Consider the following 22,822-nt stretch of genomic DNA (forward strand, 5'->3'; position numbering starts at 1 on the left):
CCAAAGATTACGAGGGAAGTGAGCAATGTGCACCAGTAGTTAGCAGACCTGGTAGAGAAGTACGGCATAGAAATAGAGAAAACAAAACATTTGAAAAGGAGTTATAGCTAGATTTTGATGCAAAAGACTTTGAACACATGAGATCTGCAGGGATGAAGGCATACCTTAGGGAGTTACTCCAGAGTGTCCAGACATGGGGAGCTTTAGACAAATGGGAAAGCAGATGGACAAAGAAAAGCGATAAAAGGAAAAGGGATTCGGCTGAGCTGACTACAAATATGCAGCAAAGCAAGGATCCAGTGAAAATGTTACCAGTGAGAGAGATTCCAGGAGGGAATTTTGTTCATGTCTCTTGGAGCAGAAGTGACATTCTGTCTTTTACAAATGATTATCTCAGGTTGAGAGAGAAGCCAGTGGAGTGGTATCAGCAGACAGACAGGCTTGTGAAACTTGCAAAGTGCCTGTGGGAAGACTTGAACACTCTATTAGAGATAATAGTTCCATCTGATTTGTGAATAGAGTGCAAGAGGAGTATAGATTGGCCGACAAAAGAACCAGAGAGAGATCAGGTTATGGGTGCGCCATCTCCTGAGGTATTGAAATATTATTACAAGGTGATTGAATTCCTGAAGATGAAAATTTGCCCAAAAACATTGACTGGCAGATAATAGACAGGACAACTCAGGAAGCCAAAGAGTCGATACATGCGTACTATGAGAGATTGTTGCGGGCGCTCAAGCATTACAGTGGAACAGAGATAATAGAGCCGAAAGACATGATTCATTTTGTGTTCAGATTTGTGGAAGGATTGAGACTTGAAATTAGCCAGATGATTAAGTAATTTGATTTGCTGGCAATCAAAGCCAATCGATGAGATGTTACAGTATGCAAAGTACTGTAGTGATGAGATCGAATTAAAGAAGAGAAAGCTGAGGGAAAAGGTGATGGTGATGCAGATTAAAGTGGCCCAAACAGGGATGCAGGGAAATTTTCCACAGCAACAGCAACAGCAGCAGTAGCAGCAGGGAATTGTGGTGTTTCAAAATTCGATAAGAGTTAGAGGTTGCGGAGGACATGGAAATCGTAGTCCTGATTTGAATACTGTAGTGGTTCAGAATGAGGTGCAGGGAATGAAGAGAGTGCTGCCTTGTCACACTTGTGGATAGGTCAAGCATTGGAAGTGGGAGTGTCCAATGATGGTGCAGGAAGGTGTCATTCAGCAAACTAATGACATCAACTCGTTTCAAAACATGAGAGGACCGAGAATGAGAAGTCATAATCCAAACTTCCAAAATAATGTGCATCAGATGCAAAATTTTCAACCCATGCAACAGGTGCCAATGCCACATGTACAAATGACACAGTTGCAGCCAATGCAACAGCAGGTTCAAATGGTACGTAGACAGCAAATCCAAATACCTCAAGCCCCAATGGAACAGCAGCAGGTGATGCTTCCTCAACAGGTCACACGTCAGAGGTCCAACCAGCGTAATAACACAATTTCCCAATTCCCGTTACACAGTGAGATTGGAATAAATGATTATTGGGTGAGTAGGAGTTTGGATGAGGCAGTGCAGCTTGCAGCTTCTTTGGAAGTGGATCAGAAAGGTCCCTTTGTGAAGGAAAAAGTCATGTGTCACATAGATTCCTTCTTAGTTGACACAGGAGCTACAAGCCCTCCAATGAGATCTTCAGAAGTTCCAAATTTGCCCCTTTCAGGAAAGACACTCCAGATTGTAGGAGTAGCGAATCAGTATTTGAGCAACCCAATTACAGAACTAGTTCAGATTAAAATTGGCAACTTTAAAGGATTGCACACATTTTAGTCTGTGATTCAAGTCTGGTATCCCTACTGGGAAGAGACTTGCTGTGCAAAACCAGGTGCTCGATTACTTGTTCAAATAACGGAAATGAGATACAGATGAATAGTGAAGAAGAAGATGACTCAGCTCCAACAACAGAATGTGAGACGATAGATGAGGAATACCCCATGATTAATTTCTTTCCTGTGTTCACAGTGAAGGAGGTTCCTCCTAATTTACTGGGACCTGACAGGAAAAGAGGTAGGTCTGATAAAGGGAGTTTAGCCAGTTAAGGTTCCTGTAAAGCCGAATGCAATTTTTCCTCAACTTCCCCAGTATCACATGCCACAGGACATTCTTATAAAGATTGACCAAATAATTGCAGAATTTGTAAACCAAGGGGTTTTGAAAGAAGTGTTGAGCAGCCCATTTAATTCACGAATAATGGGATTGAAAAAGCCCTGTGGGAAAGTTTGAATTATCCAGGATTTGAGAAAAATAAATTACATTGTGATCAAATGTTGCCCCATGGTGCCAAATCCAGCTGTGATAATGTTTCAGATTCCTTGTGATGCTGAATGGTTCACCGTTATTGACTTGTCACAAGCCTTCTTTCCTGTGCCTCTTCATGAAGACAGCCAATTCCTCTTTTGTTTCACATTTTTAGACCGAGTTTACTGTTGGTGTTGAATTCCTCAAGGGTTTTCAGAGTCACCTTCCATATTCAATCAGATCTTGAAAAAGAACTTGGAGTCAATGGAACTGCCTTTCCAATTGACATTGGTATAGCACATTGACGATTTATTGATTGCATCCAAAATGGTATGGGTAGCCCCCTACTCTTCTGCCGCTAAAGCCTTAGCTTAGGAGTACCACAGAGCCCACCCTTAAGCCCAACGGTGTTTATTATCTATATGTCCCCACTAGCTACATTAGTTGAGTTTTTTGGTGTTAAGATAATTCCTTATGCAGATGATATTCATGTTCTCCTTACGTGTGAGAAAGGCTCCTTGGCTGCTGAAGAGTCTTTTAAGAAGATAAACTAATTTTCCAACAAGGCAGCCATTTAGAGTAAAATTATAGTGCTTAAATAACTTGGGGATGTCCCAGGGTAACATCTTAACTCAATTGGCCACAGTCTTAGCGATAATAAGAAGCCTTAGTACTAATGAGATGTTGAATTAATCACAGTGAGAGGTGTATATGCTTTTACAAATTATATTAGAATCAAAGAAAGGAAACAATGAAGGGGTTCAATATAAATGATAACACATAGTACATCAACAAGATGTTGTCCACAAAACACCATTCATATTGTTGAAATTTATCATTTGCAAATGTCCTAATAACCCACTCTCTCAGAACAACAATAGAATGTCTGTCTTAGCATTAAGAAGAAACTTCTGAGAGTAATGTGAATGGTCCAAGGGGGAGAAAGGGTGTACGCAGATGTTTCGGTCTCATACGGTATGCTTCCACAAGGCCATCTTCAGGACTGTAATATTTATTGAAGATGCAAAAGGGTCCCTGTAGGAAGTTGGCTCTGTATGTACTATTTCAAAGTAAGAAATAGCATGCACAGAGTCCAAGGGTTCCCCTTAGAGGTAAGATAGTGGCAAAAAGAGATAATTCTAATGCTCTATTTTGTGGTAGTGTGGTCGAGTAGTAGGCTTATCAGAGGGTAATGTTAAGCATTTGTTGTACACACACAGGCAATAAATGAGGAACACATACTCAAAGACAATTCCAGGCCAATAGGATTTTTATATAGAAAAATATCTTTGCTTAGTTTATTTTAAGAACCACAGGTTCAAGATTTACAAACAATACTTTAAATTAAAGGTATTTCACCCAGGTGTCTTAGGAACTTTGAATCATCACAATAGCATGTACAGTTTTGGCAAAAATGACAATAAGCTATTTTAAACTTGGACACACTGCAAAATTCAACAGTTCCTGGGGGAGGTAAGTAAATGTTAAGTTCACAGCTAAGTACAACACTTACAGGGTTCAAAGTTGGGTCCAAGGTAGCCCACCATTGGAGGTTCAGGGCAACCCCAAAGTTACCACACCAGCAGCTCAGGGCCGGTCAGGTGCAGAGGTCAAAGTGGTGCCCAAAACGCTTAGGCTTCAATGGAGAAGGGAGTGCCCCGGTTCCAGTCTGCCGGCAGGTAAGTACCCGCGACTTTGGAGGGCAGACCAGGGGGGTTTTGTAGGGCACCGGGGGGACACAAGTCAGCACAAAAAGTACACCCTCAGCGGCACAGGGGCGGCCGGGTGAGGGTGCAAACAGGCGTTGGGTTTGCAATAGGTTTCAATGGGAGACCCAGGGGCCTCCTCAGCGATGCAGGCAGGCAAGGGGGGACTCCTCGGGGTAGCCACCACCTGGGCTAGGGAGAGGGCCACCTGGGGGTCGGTCCTGCACTGGAGGTCGGATCCTTCAGGTCCTGGGGGCTGCGGGTGCAGTGGGTTTCCCAGGCGTCGGGTTCTTTGAAGCAGCCAGTCGCGATGAGGGGGAGCCTCTGGATTCCCTCTGCAGGCGTCACTGTGGGGGCTCAGGGGTGTCAACTCTGGCTACTCACAGGGTCGTAGTCGCCGGGGAGACCTCCCTGTAGTGTTGGTTCTCCGCAGGTTGAGCCGGGGGGGTCGGGTGCAGAGTGAAAGGTCTCATGCTTCCTGCGGGAAATGTGTGGGCTTTAAAAGTTGCTTCTTTGTTGCAAAGTTGCAGTCTTTGTGGAACAGGGCCGCTGTCCTCTGGAGTTCTTGGTACTTTTAGTAGCAGGATAGTCCTCTGAGGCTTCAGAGGTCGCTGGACCCTGGGGGACGCATCGCTGTTGCAGTTTTTCTTGAAGTGGGGAGACAGGCCGGTAGGGCTGGGGCCAAAGCAGTTGTCGTCTCCGTCTTCTCTGCAGGGCTTCAGGTCAGCAGTCCTTCTTCTTCTTAGGTTGCAGGAATTTATCTTGCTTGGTTCTGGGGGCCCCTAAATACTCAATTTAGGGGGGTGTTTAGGTCTGAGGGGTTAGTAGCCAATGGCTACTAGCCCTGAGGGTGGTTACACCCTCTTTGTGCCTCCTCTCTGAGGGGAGGGGGGCACATACCTAATCCTATTGGGGGAATCCTCCATCTGCAAGATGGAGGATTTCTAAAAGTCAGAGTCACCTCAGCTCAGGAAACATTAGGGGTTGTCCTGACTAGCCAGTGACTCCTCCTTGTTTTTCTCATTATCACGTCCGGCCTTGCCGCCAAAAGTGGGGCCGTGGCCGGAGGGGGCGGGCATCTCCACTAGCTTGGATGCCCTGTGGCACTGTAAAAAAGGGGGTGAGCCTTTGAGCCTTTGAGGCTCACCACCAGGTGTTACAGTTACTGCAGGGGGAGGTGAGAAGCACCTCCACCCAGTACAGGCTGTGTTACTAGCCACAGAGTGACAAAGGCACTCTCCCCATGTGGTCAACAACATGTCTGGTGTGGGGCAGGCTGGCAAAACTAGTCAGCTCACACTGGAAGTCGGGTATGTTTTCAGGAGGCATCTCTAAGATGCCCTCTGGGTGTATTTCACAATAAAATGTACACTGGCATCAGTGTGCATTTATTGTGCTGAGAAGTTTGATACCAAACTTCCCAGTTTTCAGTGTAGCCATTATGGTGCTGTGGAGTTCGTTTATGACAGACTCCCAGACCATATACTCTTATGGGTACCCTGCGCTTACAATGTCTAAGGTTTTGCTTAGACACTGTAGGGGCATAGTGCTCATGCACCTATGCCCTCATCTGTGGTATAGTGCACCCTGCCTTAGGGCTGTAAGGCCTGCTAGAGGGGTGACTTATCTATGCCATAGGCAGAGTGAGGTTGGCATGGCACCCTGAGGGGAGTGCCATGTCGACTTAGTCATTTTCTCCCCACCAGCACACACAAGCTGGCAAGCAGTGTGTCTGTACTGAGTGAGGGGTTCCTAGGGTGGCATACGACATGCTGCATCCCTTAGAGACCTTCCCTGGCATCAGGGCCCTTGGTACCAGGGGTACCAGTTACAAGGGACTTACCTGTATGCCAGGGTGTGCCAATTGTGGAGACAAAGGTAAAGTTTTAGGGAAAGAACACTGGGGCTGGGGCCTGGTTAGCAGGCCTCAGCACACTTTCAAATCATAACTTGGCATCAGCAAAGGCAAAAAGTCGGGGGGTAACCATGCCAAGGAGGCATTTACTTACACAACGCCCCCTCCAAACGAAAGAGGATGAGACTAACCTTTCCCAAGAGAGTCTTCATTTTCTAAGTGGGAGAACCTGGAAAGGCCATCTGCATTGGCATGGGCAGTCCCAGGTCTGTGTTCCACTATTAAGTCCATTCCCTGTAGGGAGATGGACCACCTCAACAGTTTTGGATTTTCACCTTTAATTTGCATTAGCCATCTGAGAGGTCTGTGGTCAGTTTGAACTACAAAGTGAGTACCAAAGAGGTATGGTCTCAGCTTCTTCAGGGACCAAACCACAGCAAAGGCCTCCCTCTCAATGGCACTCCAACGCTGCCCCCTGGGGAGTAACCTCCTGCTAATGAAAGCAACAGGCTGGTCTAGGCCATCACCATTTGTTTGGGACAAAACTGCCCCTATCCCATGTTCAGAGGCATCAGTCTGCACAATGAACTGCTTGGAGTAATCTGGAGCTTTTAGAACTGGTGCTGTGCACATAGCTTGTTTCAGGGTGTCAAAGGCCTGTTGGCATTCTATAGTCCAGTTTACCTTCTTAGGCATTTTCTTGGAGGTAATTTCTGTGAGGGGTGTCACTATTGATCCATATCCCTTCACAAACCTCCTGTAGTAGTCAGTCAAGCCAAGGAATGCCCTGACTTGAGTCTGGGTTTTGGAAGCCACCCTGTCCAGAATAGTCTGGATCTTGGATTGGAGTGGCTGAACCTGGCCTCCACCTACAAGGTGTCCCAAGTAAACCACAGTTCCTTGCCCTATCTGACATTTGGATGCCTTGATAGAGAGGCCTGCTGCTTGCAGGGCCTGCAAAACCTTCTTCAAGTAGACCAGGTGATCCTGCCAGCTGGGGCTAAAGACAGCAATATCGTCAAGATAAGCTGCACTAAAGGACTCTAAGCCAGCAAGGACTTGATTCACCAAACTTTGGAAGTTGATAGGGGCATTCTTTAAGCCAAAGGGCATAACAGTAAACTGATAATGTCCATCAGGTGTGGAGAATACTGTCTTTTCTTTTGCTCCTGGTGCCATTTTGATTTGCCAGTACCCTGCTGTCAAGTCAAAGGTAGTTAAGTATCTGGCAGCACCTAGTTTGTCAATTAACTCATCTGCCCTTGGAATGGGATGGGCATCTGTCTTGGTGACAGAATTAAGTCCTCTGTAGTCCACACAAAACCTCATCTCTCTCTTACCATCTTTGGTGTGAGGTTTGGGGACCAAGACCACTGGGCTAGCCCAGGGGCTGTCAGAGTGCTCAATGACTCCCAATTCCAGCATCTTGTGGACTTCCACTTTGATGCTTTCCTTAACTTCGTCAGACTGTCTGAAAATTTTGTTTTTGACAGGAATGCTGTCTCCTGTGTCCACATCATGGGTACACAGGTGTGTCTGACCAGGTGTTAAGGAAAAGAGATCAGCAAACTGGTGTAAGACTTTCCTACAGTCAGATTGCTGTTGGCTAGAACGGGTGTCTGAATAGATCACTCCATCTACTGAGCCATCTTTAGGGTCAGTGGAGAGGAGATCGGGGAGAGGTTCACTCTCAGCTTCCTGGTCCTCATCTGTCACCATCAACAGATTCACATCTGCCCTGTCATGAAAGAGTTTGAGGCGGTTCACATTGATCACCCTTTTGGGGTTCCTGCTAGTGCCTCGATCTACCAGGTAGGTGACCTGACTCTTTCTCTCTAGCACTGGGTAAGGGCCACTCCATCTGTCCTGAAGTGCCCTGGGAGCCACAGGCTCCAGAACGCACACTTTCTGCCCTGGCTGAAACTCAACCATAGCAGCCTTTTGGCCATACCACATCTTCTGGAGTTGTTGGCTGGCCTCAAGGTTTTTACTTGCCTTTCCATGTACTCTGCCATCCTGGAACATAGGCCTAGTACATAGTCCACTATGTCTTGTTTAGGCTCATGAAGAGGTCTCTCCCAGCCTTCTCTTACAAGAGCTAGTGGTCCCCTGACAGGATGGCCAAATAGAAGTTCAAAGGGGGAAAACCCTACTCCCTTCTGAGGCACCTCTCTGTAGGCGAACAGCAGACATGGCAAGAGAACATCCCATCTTCTTCTGAGCTTTTCAGGGAGCCCCAAGATCATGCCTTTCAATGTCTTGTTAAATCTTTCTACAAGACCATTGGTTTGTGGATGGTATGGTGTGGTGAATTTGTAAGTCACCCCACACTCATTCCACATGTGTTTCAGGTATGCTGACATGAAGTTGGTACCCCTGTCAGACACCACCTCCTTAGGGAATCCCACTCTGGTAAAAATATCTATGAGTGCTTTAGCTACTGCAGGGGTAGAAGTGGACCTAAGGGGAATTGCTTCAGGGTACCTAGTGACATGATCCACTACCACTAGGATATACTTGTTCCCTGATGCTGTGGGAGGTTCAAGTGGACCCACTATGTCCACACCCACTCTTTCAAAAGGGACCCCCACCACTGGAAGTGGAATGAGGGGGGCCTTTGGATGTCCACCTGTCTTACCACTGTCTTGGTGGCACAGGAGACACAAAACTCCTTTACTTTCTGGGACATGTTGGGCCAATAGAAATGGTTGAGTAACCTCTCCCAAGTCTTGGTTTGTCCCAAATGCCCAGCAAGTGGAATATCATGAACTAAGGTCAGAATGAACTTTCTAAACTCCTGAGGTACTGCCACTCTCCTAGTGGCACCAGGTTTGGGATCTCTTGCCTCAGTGTAGAGGAGTCCATCTTCCCAGTAGAAGCTATGTGTTCCAGTGATTTTTCCTTTGGTCTCCTCAGCAGCTTGCTGCCTAAGGCCTTCAAGGCCTTCAATAGAGGGACATGTTTCTTGCCCCTTACACACCTGTTCCCTTGTGGGTCCCCCTGGGCCTAAGAGTTCAATCTGATAAGGTTCCAACTCCATGGGCTCAGTTCCCTCAGAGGGCAGAACTTCGTCCTGGGAAGAGAGGTTCCCTTTCTTTTGTTGTGTTGAAGCTGGTTCCCCAGTCTTCTTTCCTTTTCCCTTGGAGGGTTGGGCCATTATTCCAGGCTCCAACACCACTTTTTCACCCTGAGCCTTGCACTGTGCCCTTGTCTTGACACACACCAGTTCAGGGATACCCAGCATGGCTGCATGGGTTTTGAGTTCTACCTCAGCCCATGCTGAGGACTCCAGGTCATTTCCAAGCAAATAGTCTACAGGGATATTTGAGGAGACTACTACCTGTTTCAGGCCATTGACCCCTCCCCATTCTAAAGTTACCATAGCCATGGGATGTACTTTAGTCTGATTGTCAGCGTTGGTGACTGGATAAGTGTGTCCAGTCAGGTATTGTCCTGGGGAAACCTGTATCCCTTAGGCCTTCTACACTAGTCCCATTAATTAAGAGCTGCTGTCTGTATTTTTGCATATTAGGGGGCCAGGCAGCCAGTGTGGCTAAGTCCAACCCACCCTCAGAAACTAATGTAGCTTCAGTGTGAATCCTGATTTGCTCTGGGCACACTGTTGATCCCACCTGGAGACTGGATATTCCAGTGTCAACTGGAGTAGAGTTTGAAGTGGAACCTTTCTTGGGACAGGCCTTGTCTCCAGTTCGGTGTCCCTGCTGATTACAGCTACAACACCAGTCCTTTTTGGGATCAAAGTTTTTACCCTTGTACCCAAAATTGGATTGTGAAGAGGCTTTGGACCCTGTCTCCTGAGCAGGTTTTTGGGGCCCTGTAGAAGACTCTTTTCTTTTACCCTTGGATGTCTCAACACTCTTCCCCTGGGGAGTCTTTGTGACCCCTTTCTTTTGGTCACCCCTGTGGAAGTCTTGGTCACCCTAGTCATGACCCAATGGTCCGCCTTCTTTCCCAATTCTTGGGGAGAAATTGGTCCTAGGTCTACCAGATGCTGATGTAGTTTATCATTGAAACAATTACTTAAAAGGTGTTCTTTCATAAACAGATTGTACAGCCCATCATAATCAGTTACACCACTGCCATTAATCCAACCATCAAGTGTTTTGACTGAGAAGTCAACAAAATCAACCCAGGTCTGGCTCGAGGATTTTTGAGCCCCCCTGAACCTAATCCTGTACTCCTCAGTTGAGAATCCAAAGCCCTCAATCAGGGTAATCTTCATGAGGTCATAGGATTCTGCATCTTTTCCAGAGAGTGTGAGGAGTCTATCCCCTACACTATCCAGTGAACATTTCCCAAAGGAGAGCACCCCAGCGAGATCTGTTTCCTTTTCTGGTTGCACAAGCCCTCTCAAAAGCTGTGAACCATTTGGTGATGTCATCACCATCACCATCTTCATATTTAGTTACAATCCCTTTGGGGATTTTTAGCATGTCAGGAGAATCTCTGACCCTATTAAAATTGCTGCCACCATTGATGGGACCTAAGCCCATCTCTTGTCTTTCCCTTTCTATGGCTAGGATCTGTCTTTCCAAAGCCAATCTTTTGGCCATCCTGGCTAGCAGGAGGTCATCTTCATTGAGACTGCTCTCAATGCTTCTAGAGTTGCTGGACTCTCCTGTGAGAGAAGCAGCATCTCTATCACTTGTGGAGTCAGGGTTGGAGAAACCCTGGTCTCCCTATCTAGGACTTGAGGTGGGAGTTCCTCCAAGTCACTAGTGTCCCCCTCTGTGAGGCCATCATCAGAGCGGTTGTTTTTAGCAAACTCTGCCAAGAGCTCCTGGAGCTGTACTTTGGTAGGGTTTTGACCAGTTTTTATCTTTTTGATTCTGCAGAGAGACCTTAACTATGACATCCTAAGATGCAGGTAAGGGGTGAGGTTGAGTTCCATTACTATCTCTTCTGTAGTAGACATTTTGTTTCTAAAAGTTGGAATACTTTCTAAGAATCTAAAACTATCTCTAGAACTTAATTCAAACTTATAAAAACTTTTAAACTTTAAAAGAAATGCTAACAGGGACTAACACAAGGCCCTAGCAGGACTTTTAAAAATTTAGAAAAATAGCTCAAATTTCGAAAATCAGTTTCTGATGACAATTCTTGGAATTTAGTCGTGTGATCAGGTATTGGCTGAGTAGTCCAGCAAATGCAAAGTCTTGTACCCCACCGCTGATCCACCAATGTAGGAATTTGGCTCTGTATGTACTATTTCAAAGTAAGAAATAGCATGCACAAAGTCCAAGGGTTCCCCTTAGAGGTAAGATAGTGGAAAAAATAGATAATTCTAATGCTCTATTTTGTGGTAGTGCGGTCGAGCAGTAGGCTTATCAGAGGGTAGTGTTAAGCATTTGTTGTACACACACAGGCAATAAATGAGGAACACACACTCAAAGACAATTCCAGGCCAATAGGTTTTTTATATAGAAAAATATATTTTCTTAGTTTATTTTAAGAACCACAGGTTCAAGATTTACAAACAATACTTTAAATGAAAGGTATTTCACTCAGGTATCTTAGGAACTTTGAATCATCACTATAGCATATACAGCTTTAGCAAAAATGGCAATAAGCTATTTTAAAATTGGACACACTGCAAAATTCAACAGTTCCTGAGGGAGGTAAGTAAATGTTAAGTTCACAGGTAAGTACAACACTTACAGGGTTCAAAGTTGGGTCCAAGGTAGCCCACCATTGGAGGTTCAGGGCAACCCCAAAGTTACCACACCAGCAGCTCAGGGCCGGTCAGGTGCAGAGGTCAAAGTGGTGCCCAAAACGCTTAGGCTTCAATGGAGAAGGGAGTGCCCCGGTTCCAGTCTGCCGGCAGGTAAGTACCCGCGACTTTGGAGGGCAGACCAGGGGGGTTTTGTAGGGCACCGGGGGGACACAAGTCAGCACAAAAAGTACACCCTCAGCGGCACAGGGGCGGCCGGGTGAGGGTGCAAACAGGCGTTGGGTTTGCAATAGGTTTCAATGGGAGACCCAGGGGTCTTCTCAGCGATGCAGGCAGGCAAGAGGAGGGGCTCCTCGGGGTAGCCACCACCTGGGCTAGTGAGAGGGCCACCTGGGGGTCGCTCCTACACTGGAAGTCGGATCCTTCAGGTCCTGGGGGCTGCGGGTGAAGTGGGTTTCCCAGGCGTCGGGTTCTTTGAAGCAAGCAGTTGCGGTCAGGGGGAGCCTCTCGATTCCCTCTGCAGGCGTCGCTGTGGGGGATCAGGGGGGTCAACTCTGGCTACTCACAGGGTCGTAGTCGCTGGGGAGTCCTTCCTGTAGTGTTGGTTCTCTGCAGGTCGAGCTGGGGGCGTCGGGTGCAGAGTGGAAAGTCTCACGCTTCCGGCGGGAAACGTGTGGGCTTTAAAAGTTGCTTCTTTGTTGCAAAGTTGCAGTCTTTGTGGAACAGGGCCACTGTTCTCGGGAGTTCTTGGTCCTTCAGAGGTCGCTGGACCCGGGGGGACACGTCACTGTTGCAGTTTTTTCTTGAAGTGGGGAGACAGGCCGGTAGGGCTGGGGCCAAAGCAGTTGTTGTCTCTGTCTTCTCTGCAGGGCTTCAGGTCAGCAGTCCTTCTTCTTCTTAGGTTGCAGGAATCTATCTTGCTTGGTTCTGGGGGTCCCTAAGTACTCAATTTAGGGGTGTGTTTAGGTCTGGGGGTTAGTAGCCAATGGCTACTAGCCCTGAGGGTGGCTACACCCTCTTTGTGCGTCCTCCCTGAGGGCAGTGGGGAACATACCTAATCCTATTGGGGGAATCCTCCATCTTTAAGATGGAGGATTTCTAAAAGTCAGAGTCACCTAAACTCAGGACACCTTAGGGGTTGTCCTGACTGGCCAGTGACTCCTCCTTGTTTTTCTCATTATCTCCTCCGGCCTTGCCGCCAAAAGTGGGTCCGTGGCCGGAGTGGGTGGGCATCTCCACTAGCTGGGATGCCCTGTGGCGCTGTAACAAAGGGGGTGAGCCTTTGAGGCTCACCGCCAGGTGTTACAGTTCCTGCAGGGGGAGGTGAGAAGCTCCTCCACCCAGTACAGGCTTTGTTACTAGCCACAGAGTGACAAAGGCACTCTCCCCATGTGGTCAGCAACATGTCTGGTGTGGGGCAGGCTGGCAAAACTAGTCAGCCCACACTGGAAGTCGGGTATGTTTTGAGGGGGCATCTCTAAGATGCCCTCTGGGTGTATTTCACAATAAAATGTACACTGGCATCAGTGTGCATTTATTGTGCTGAGAAGTTTGATACCAAACTTCCCAGTTTTCAGTGTAGCCATTATGGTGCTGTGGAGTTCGTTTATGACAAACTCCCAGACCATGTACTCTTATGGCTACCCTGCACTTACAATGTCTAAGGTTTTGCTTAGACACTGTAGGGGCATAGTGCTCATGCACCTATGCCCTCACCTGTGGTATAGTGCACCCTGCCTTAGGGCTGTAAGGCCTGCTGGAGGTGTGACTTATCTATGCCATAGGCAGTGTGAGGTTGGCATGGCACCCTGAGGGGAGTGCCATGTCGACTTAGTCATTTTCTCCCCACCAGCACACACAAGCTGGCAAGCAGTGTGTCTGAGCTGAGATAGGGGTCCCTAGGGTGGCATAAGACATCCTGCAGCCCTTAGAGACCTTCCCTGGCATCATGGCCCTTGGTACCAGGGGTACCAGTTACAAGGGACTTACCTGTATGCCAGGGTGTGCCAAGACAAAGGTACAGTTTTAGGGAAAGAACACTGGGGCTGGGGCCTGGTTAGCAGGCCTCAGCACACTTTCAAATCATAACTTGGCATCAGCAAAGGCAAAAAGTCAGGGGGTAACCATGCCAAGGAGGCATTTCCTTACAGTCCCACCATAAACAATAAAAGAGGATCAAAAGATAACAAATAAAATGATAATGCCTGTCTAAAGCATTAGACACCTGTTGTGGATGGAGAAGTGATGAAAACCCACCTCTCCATTATAGAAGTTTAAGCTGTGAGGGTAAGAAACCATCACCTGATTTAAAAAGAAATTACAACAATATGCAGCTTGGGAATAACTTCCAAAGGAGGGAAAAGGTTGTGCCCAGTCAAGGAGTTTCAAGAAATGGTCAAACCTTCCTAGATGAAAGTTAAAAGTGTATTATGGGTTATTAGCAGGAGACAAATGTAAGTCACTAACTTAAAAGTCACATGCGTATTATTAGCTGGAGACTAATAAAAGTCCATTAACTTATAGTGAAGTGGTGGGGAAAACTTGCTTCTACAAGAGTGTGAGAAAGCTATAAATTAGGTATATGTAACTTACTGAGTTAACCAAGGTAACCTTTGTTCCTCAATGGTAGGAGCAGCAAATGGTATACATTTCAAAGGTTCTATGGGGCAAAGAGGGGAACTCAATTAGGGTCCTCATACATTGGAGGAGTGATTTAAAATGGTGAGAAACAGGCATCTTCAGAACGTGTGCTCTTGGAACAAATGGATGGGCAGAATTGTGGAAATCTTCCAGACTTTGCAAGCATAATTATAACAGCCATTAATTCAAGTTGTGGAATGAATCTGTGATCGAAGCAGCAATTCTGTGGGTATAAACATTCAGTTACATGCAGACACAGCAGTAACAATCGCGACATGCTGGGTGGAAAGTGAAAGCATAGAGGAAATTATTTAAGGGTGTACTTCTCAATCATTGCCCAGAGTTAAGTCATTAGGCCAATAGATGATTCAATAGAGCAAGGGAAAACTAGTATCAACATTATGTTTAATATTGCAAATGTGGTGATCTAGTACACCAAGGAGACCCCAGAGTACTTACTTGGGCAGAGGTAGCAGCTTTGATCGGCTTCTGATTGCTTGGGGGCTGAGCCAGCATTCATGTCATCATAAAACCTGCTGACAAAAGGGTTGGAATTGTTCTCATGGACAAAGCTTCATACATTAAAGAAGTAATGAAGCAGCTCCTCATTACAGACCACTATAAAAAGTTCCCTTAAAACTCAACAGCAGAGATTATGAAATGTATCATTGCTTTCAGCAAAAAAGGCCTGGATGAATGCTGGGTGTGCCCAAAGGAGTCAGCATTTCTGAACAATGCAGACCTTACAATACCTGAAATCTATATCTTACCTAAAATATAAAAATCCCTTAAAACCACCAGGATACCCAAACGTTTCAGAGTGCAGTTCCATCATGAAGCTAGTGGCACAATGTGTGGACTTTTTCATCAAACCATTTGCCATCAACTACCCTTTCTTCATCAAAGACAGCACTGTGTCATCAACTTCGTAGAAGGTTGTTGATTTGACTCACAGAAAGTAGCGTGTTTCTACAGCTTGTGACAGTAGAAGCAGGGGCAGGCCCAGGAGGCCCCTATAACTTCATTGTCGCACTCCCGCTTCGTGGGTAGAGTGTTTCTACAGCCTGTGACAGGAAGAGGATGGGCAGGCCCAGGAGGCCCCTATAACTTCATCGTCGTGATCCCGCTTCGTGGGACGCGCGCGGGAGGTGCCTGGGCAAAGCCCAGGCCAAGGGCAGGCCCGTCCTTTGCCCGTCATTGTCAGGAAGAGGCAGGGCTGGGCCACCCCTCTGATATCTCCTCCACTACTGTGTTTCTGAGACGTGCTAGTGTGTGGCTGATAAAAGGTACTTTTTATTAATCTCCTTGCTACTTAATAAGGTTATTTTATCCTTATTGTTATTTATATGTACGAGCCCAGATCATAGAAGCTCACAAAAGTTATCTTTTGTATGTGGTTGTTGGGGGTGGACTAAGCCCCTACAATCCTGCCATTGAGCTCCCCCCGTCTGGGAAGCATGGGACCCTGTTTGTGACCGTCGGGGGTGGGTCTATGCCCCTATAAACTTGCCATCGCACTGTCATCGCGCAGGAAGCGCTGGACTTTGTCTGTGATTGTTGGGGGGGCCACCAAGGCCCCACAAATTTGACATTGTGCTTCTTCCCATTACACCTAAATTTTTGAAATCTCATTAACTTAATTAAGATGGGGAAAAGGAAAGCCAGCAGCATTTCCACTAGCCAGGGAGGGGCAAAGAAAATACCTCGACATGCTGCTGAAAATTGTACATTGTCTCAAATCGACAATTTAATAGAAGAAGTAGAGAGCTTGTTAGCTACTAAACCCTCTAAGCCCTCTAAGGGAGGATCTGACGTTTCTACCAAAGACATAAAAACTTTCTTTACTCCTGCGAACAATGAGTTGTTGCCTGCACTACCACGAGGGTCTCAGTTAGAGCCTAGTATATCAGATACCCTGGTGAACCCTCTAGAGAGCCCCAAACAGAGTGTTATCAATCAGCAGGGCAGTGTATCACCCCTTATAAATTGTTCTAATTGTTTCTTACCCCTTGCTTCCCTGGTGACCTCTAGTACAGAGAAAGTTGCTCTAAGGGAATCTGAGGAGCCACTAACATACTTAGTCACCCAGGAGGAGCATCCTGTAAAGGTCCAGTTAGTACAAATAAGAGCTGAAATAGTGAGCATAAGAGAGTACCTTATCTCCTTCAGTCATAAGATACATGAGAAGCTAGATGGCATAACTGCTGTGATTGGGGATATAAGGAAATCTTCTCTTAACTCTGAGTTTAACTCCCCATCCATGCAAATCCAACAAACAGAAGCACCTATGGCGGGAATGCATAGGGGGAAGAATGCTGGAGTGGTATCACAAAAATGTAAATGGGAAGAATGTGTAGCCCCCAAAGTGGCCAGCCCAAATAAATGTGACACTAAGTTGTTTAGAGGGGCTAACCATAAGATGTTCAGAGACAAGCTCCTAGACAATGGTAACAAAGACCTCCTGTGGAGCACTCCTCCAAGCCAGACTAAGTCCAGCCAGCACAACGTATACATGAAGAACATGCCAAAGTTGAGTCACGGATCAAGGGAAATAGGGGACACACTTAAGAACAAAGTACTCCACTGGATAAGGGGCGTCAAGAAATGTAGGTCCGTTATACGTGACGACATAATAACTGCCCAGAGATTTTCAAGTGATAGCGCAGAAATGGACCTCATATGGCTAAAGTTGAATAGCCAGAGTCTAGCAAAGGGCCTTTTAGCCCTTGAGCAAAGATCGAGACCTGGCATTTTGTCCCAAGTAACTCTTGTCCAGACGATCCCACCCCCCAAAGGTCAATTTGTTCTTTAGAGGCAGCTCTAAAAACAGATCTCCCACCAGTACATGTATTCTAAGACAGGGATGTAGGAGCAGCCCAACTATAACTGTAGATTGACGCAAAGCCCCAATAGTGGAGGCAGGAAGGGACGACACAACTGGCAATAAGCCTTTGGAATCTTGTGCCCTAAGAAAACGATCATCGGGCATTGTGAGTGCAGAGGTAGGAGTAGATTGCAATGTCTATGTTGAAGGGAGGGCCTGTGGAGTTACATCCTTGAAAAACAAGGAAAAAGAGAGATTGCAAGATTCTGGGGATGGCAACGAACCCCCTATTACATTTTTATCTTGGAATGTGGCTGGTGTGTTATCAAAAACAATTAATACAGAGTGGTGCAGTTTTGTGGATCAACATCATATTATTTTATTACAAGAGTCATGGGCCCCTTCTATGATCCATAGAGCAGGATACTGAACTTTTCAGAAGACTGTACTTCCATCGCCATCTGGTAGGGCATCAGGGGGTCTGATAATCTGGCTTAAGTACGATCTGTTCCCTAAGGCAAAGGAGATACCTACCCCCACCAGGGACATATTAGCCGTGGAGGTTGAACTCAGTAGTCCCAGGGGGCCTGTTCGCATAGTACTTGTAAACATATATATTAGGCCTGGCCCAAAAAAGACTCAGATTGCTTTGCTAAACTTGCTTATAGATTTCCTGAATCATTTGCCAGGGGGGCAGGGTTTAATCGTCGCAGGAGACTACAATATGCTATTGAGTTGCGAGGACAATTCCCAGCAAAAAGAATTCAGTTTGCAAATCCATGGGATAGATCTGGGCCGGCCCAGGTTGAAACAAAGATAACAGGGGGAGCATTACACCTATTAGAGGACTCAATAAAAGCAATGGGGTTAAGAATAGTAAATGGGAATACGAAGTAAGATACCCCAGCATTGCCCATGTATAGGAAAGGCCCATATTCGACCATCTAGATTATGTTCTAGTAGACAACTCACTCTGGAACTCTGTTATTGACATGGTTGTCTCTTCACGAGACAACAGTGACCACCAAGCCCTTTGTATTTCTTTCTCAACTTCCATATTTACTTGTAACTCACTAACTAAGTGGGTGAAGGGTAGCAGACGACATAAATTTCCAGGTATCAATATATAATGTAGTGATATAGATGCTTCTTCCCCCGAAGTATATCGACTCTGTACCGGTTGACTTGATCAAGTTGCACAATATCTTGGTCAACCAGCTAAGGCCATATTTCCAGGTAGCAAGGAGGCAGGTAGAAATTAGGGATAGACCCTTGAGATGGTTCTCTAGCTCTTGCCGACAGGCCAAATTATAGCTTTTGGGAGCACTAAAGGCAGGGAGTCGACGAGAGATAAGAGCTACTAGGACTGCATATAAATCAGTACTGAAAAATGCTAAAAAGGAGTGGGAAATTAAACACTGGAAGGCTCTGGTAGATGCTCTTCATGATAAGGATCCATAACTGTTTTGGAAATTAGTGGCAGAAAAAAGCCATTCCCAAAATGTGGAGACCTTTCCAGTAATCCAGCCAGCACTCTGGGTGTCCCATTTTGGAAATCTGTATGGAGCGGCTCAAACCAGCAGCATCCTTGTTCCGTCATCTACCAAGGGGCCGTCCCATCCACCAACCTCGGGGTCAGTTATGCCATCTAATTTTTATCTGGATCTTTTTTCTTTAAAAGAAACAATCCTGGCTCTCCAAAGGTTGCGTAAAGGAAAGGCTCCTGGGCTAGACGGTATCCCAGGCGATTTGTATTTGTCCCGACCTAGAATCTGGTCCTTATATCTAAATACACTCAGCAACGAGATTCTAAGGGGCGGTGGATTTTGCCCAACATGGCAAGGAGCAATCAGAATCCCTGTCTTCAAAAAGGCTTCAAGGGAACTACCTACCAACTATAGGCCAATAAGCCTAATTGATATCAGCCAAAAAGTTTTCTGTAAGCAAGTCTTGACTAGACTGCAGGCATGGATAGAGGGCTCACAGATCCTCTCCGATTTTCAGGCAGGATTTAGGAAAGGAGTGAGCACAATAGATCAGGCATTTAGGTTCAATCTCCTTTGTTGGAAATATCTGACACTCAATAAGAGCCACTTGTATGTGGCCTTTATCGACCTAAAAGTTGCTTTTGATATGGTCCCAAGGGACTAATTGTGGAATGTTCTTGAGACCTACAAACTTGATAAAGAGTTATTGAGATTGACCAGGTGTCTCCATGAGGGTACTTATGCCCAGGTACGCTGGTGTCAAGGCGAAGACTTGACAGAAGCCATACCTGTTGAAAGGGGGTCAGACAGGGGTGTGTCTTGGCCCCCACTCTGTTTAACCTCTTTATAAATGGTGTGGTCGATCGGTTGATGTATTGCAACCACGATGCCCCAAATTTAGCAGGAATCCCTGTCCCTATTTTAATGTTCGCGGATGACACCCTATTGATCTCAAGAACTCCAATGGCCTCCAAAACGAACTTGATGCTTTTTCCAATTTTTGTATCAAGAGGGGCCTTGAGATAAATCCCTCCAAGACCAAGTTTATGGCCTTTAATCCACACAAGTCTTTCAGGGGGGAAATTATTATAGCAGGACAACCTGTAGAGAGAGTCAGACAATTTGACTATCTGGGGACCAGACTATCGGATGACCTACGGTGGTCGGCACAGATCGAGAAGAGTTTGTCTGTCCTCCGACAGAGGTCAGTAGTGATAGGGAGGAAAATTGCTAATAGCTCGGAAGGAGAAATCTCTCCTGCCATTACAGTATATAAGGCTGCAGCAGTGGCTGCTTCAATTTATGGTGCTGAGCTATGGGGGTACTGTAACACTAGAGGTTTGACAATGGTGGAAAATCGATTTTTTCGTAATTTCCTGCGTCTACCAACGAGTACTCCTCTTATACCCCTTAGATTTGATTTAGCTTTAAATGAGATCCACAACGAGATTGCTTTAAGACCTCTTATGTACTGGGTCCGTCTTTGGACATCCGAATATTTGTCCACCTAACAAGTAGCAGTAGCTGAGCTTCTAGCAGATGGTTGCGCATTAAAAATTCCTTGGTTCAAATATATTAGAGATGTGAGTCAATTCATTAAAATGGAGGAGGTGTGGAGAGATCCTTGTAATCTAACAAAGGAAGTAAAGGCATGCATAAATCGGTGCTATTGGGAGACTATTTTGGTGCAAACTTGGACCAATAAGACCCAAGGTAGTAGGACATTACAGTTTTTAGATCATAAATGTAGTCCCAAGTTTGAGGCCTATGTGGATAACATAAATCCCCCCTACGTCAAAACTCTTTTTATCAAATTTAGGCTGGGGATACTGCCACTTAAGACATTCACTGTAAAGTGGAGCAAGGAGGATTATAATTTGAACTTTTGCTATTTTTGCCCTGAGCAACCAGAGACTTTCGCACATTTTATGTTCTTTTGCCCCAGATACTTGGCTCCTAGGAAGAAGTGGATTATCCCTTTATGCAGATTAATGGGGATAAGGAAACACAACACAGCCTTACGAATTCTGGAAAGTGACACAAGCAACAAGATAGTTTTTGCAGTTGCTAGGTATTTACAAAGTGCATGGGCTATAAGAACCAGAGAAAATCCTGCATAGCCCTAATTACTCTAGGCTAAAGAAGATTATTAAGCGCAATTAAATTAGGAAGGCTCAGCTTTAAAAAATAAAAAATAAAAAAACTTGATGTCAGCTTTGTAGTGCTGTTATAATTTTGTATTTTATCAATTTATTTCAGATTAAACTATTTTAGGCAGAAACTGATTACCACGTGGAACCAAGATAGATAGGTTCACAGGATTTTAAAACTTGATATTTGCCCTGTATTGTTTTATAATTGTGTGTTTTAATAACTTAATCTAGAAGGAATTTTAGTGCTTTTAATGTATGATGTGGAACCTTTCCCTTTATCTGTTTACAATTTTATGGCATGATTATGGTTGACTGTCTATTAGATACTTTTATGGTTTTTAGCCGAAATAAAGTTATTTATTGATTGATTGGCTCACAGAAAGACATACTTGTCACTATTGACATAGAAAGCCTTTACACAAACGTACCTCGAAATTAACTTCTGGAACTTCCTGATGAACTACTCGAAACAAGAACTTATCCCCACCAAGTTCCCACATTTGTTATTCTTGAATGCACAAAGCTAGCCCTCAATCATAATTTCTTCATTTTGGAAAATCTGTTTTATGGGCAAATCAAGGGTGTAGAAATGGGGGCTGTTTTTCCCCCAATATAGCAAATATCTACATTGACAATTTTGAATCTAAAGTCATTGACACTTCAAATAAGCCTTTCAAAGCACACATCAAAAAATGGATGCATTACATTGATGACGTCTTCATGATATGGGAAGGAGAATCACAAACCCTTATGATGTTCCATGATTGAAATAAAGCCAACCTCCAATTTATCATTGAGCATGATAATACAAGCATGAATTTTCTGGACATCATCATCAAAGTGGAAGAGAATAAACAATACACTACCCAATTCACCAAATCCACTGCCATACAACTCAAACATTCAGAGAAAGTCATGAAATGGTGGGTCATATGCACCATCAAACCCGCAGTGAGATCCCTAAATGTAGATAATCTGCTCATTATTAAAGAAAACAGATGGATCTGGAAAGTAGATAGTGTAAGAAAAGGTCTCAACATTTCCATAGAATGACAGACCCTGCAACACTGTAGAAATTCAGGTTCTTTAGGATGACTAAACTTTCTCCATGTTTTTCCTAAAATGCTGTTATATGTACACCATACAAGCTAATATTACTGGTAATCTTGCTGATTCTAATTGGCTTCTTTTAATAAGTTCTCTTGACATAATAAAATTGAGACCTGAACTTTAGATTTTATAAGTTTTGAGAGATTTGTTACTGTTTACAATAATGCAACTAAATTTGTAGAGAAAGAAATAGCATATCTCTTTACCATTCTTAGACCTAACAGAAATTCACAAAGCTGAGATGGGATACTGTTCAGTATAGGGAAAGATGCAGAAGATATTGTAACGCGAAGGGTTAATTAGCTTGAGCAGTGTAGATGAGTGTAATGCCTGTTGAAACCCCCTCCCAAACATCGTGGAAAAGTTCATGATATTATTTTCAAGCTTGTTTGTGTAGAAAACTCCGTCTCAACCCTGAGAACGAGAGTACAGGGAGAAGATGGAATGAAAACAAAGGCTGGAGAAGGGCAGAGCAGCCAAGTACTGATAACATAGCTAGAAAATGCCAGAATGAGATAGAATCCAAGCTTCGAGTTATTTAAGCACTGAAGTGTGGGTGAGGGATTTGGAAGCTCGCAGATGGAATTGTGGAAGCTGCCATGGCCCAGCGCTGCCTCCCTGTTTGCTCGTGGTGCTTGAGGGGGAGAGAGGTCCAAGCAGGCGGTAGAGGGCTCCCCAGCATGTCGTGGACTAAGTTAAATTTCCACACAGGGATAAAATACCTTTGTTTCTCTGCTCTATTATTATGACTGATTATTTATGCCTGCACTGTGTTTATGACCTGAAGTATTCAGCTTGTTTATATTTTGCTTTCTAAACCTCTTAGTGTGAACTGCTACAATAACTGAAACATGCATTTTAGTGTGCAGTAAATCAAAGCTTATCTGAAATATTCAGTTTGTTTATATTTTGCCTCCTGAACATCTAGTGAGAGCTTGCTGTAGTAATTGAAACATACATTTTGGTGTGCAGTAAGGCAAAGCTTATCTGAAGTATTCAACTCATTCATATTCTGCTTCCTGAATATCGTAGTGTGATGCATTTTAGTATACAGTTAATCA

The sequence above is a fragment of the Pleurodeles waltl genome, chromosome 12, assembly GCF_031143425.1.
Source record: "Pleurodeles waltl isolate 20211129_DDA chromosome 12, aPleWal1.hap1.20221129, whole genome shotgun sequence".
Taxonomy (NCBI): domain Eukaryota; kingdom Metazoa; phylum Chordata; class Amphibia; order Caudata; family Salamandridae; genus Pleurodeles; species Pleurodeles waltl.